Here is a 376-nt window from a genome sequence, read left to right as displayed (position 1 = left end):
GGTACGAAGTGAATATGAAAAAGGTGAAGTAAATGCATGTTACTTAGAGACTGTATTTAAACCGAATAATATATTCTCAGAACTTGACGGACTCCATAGTTTACAATTAAATAGAAACCGGGAGAAAATAAAATATTTTTCACCATTAGAAGTAGCGCAAGAAATAGATAACAACATCAATATAAAAAAAGCACCAGGTTACGATGAAATCAGCCCTAGAATGATAAAATAATTGCCCAAGAAGGCGATTATTTATCTTACATACATCTTCAATGCAATTTTACGAACTGAATATGTTCCAAAACTATGGAAATATCTTGATCAGGTAATATCTTACCGGCCAATATCACTCTTACCTTGTTTATCTAAGCTTTAT

This window comes from Daktulosphaira vitifoliae, unplaced genomic scaffold (genome assembly GCF_025091365.1).
Source record: "Daktulosphaira vitifoliae isolate Bord-2020 unplaced genomic scaffold, ASM2509136v1 Scaffold_4, whole genome shotgun sequence".
NCBI classification, from domain to species: domain Eukaryota; kingdom Metazoa; phylum Arthropoda; class Insecta; order Hemiptera; family Phylloxeridae; genus Daktulosphaira; species Daktulosphaira vitifoliae.
This window is presented reverse-complemented; position numbering follows the sequence as displayed.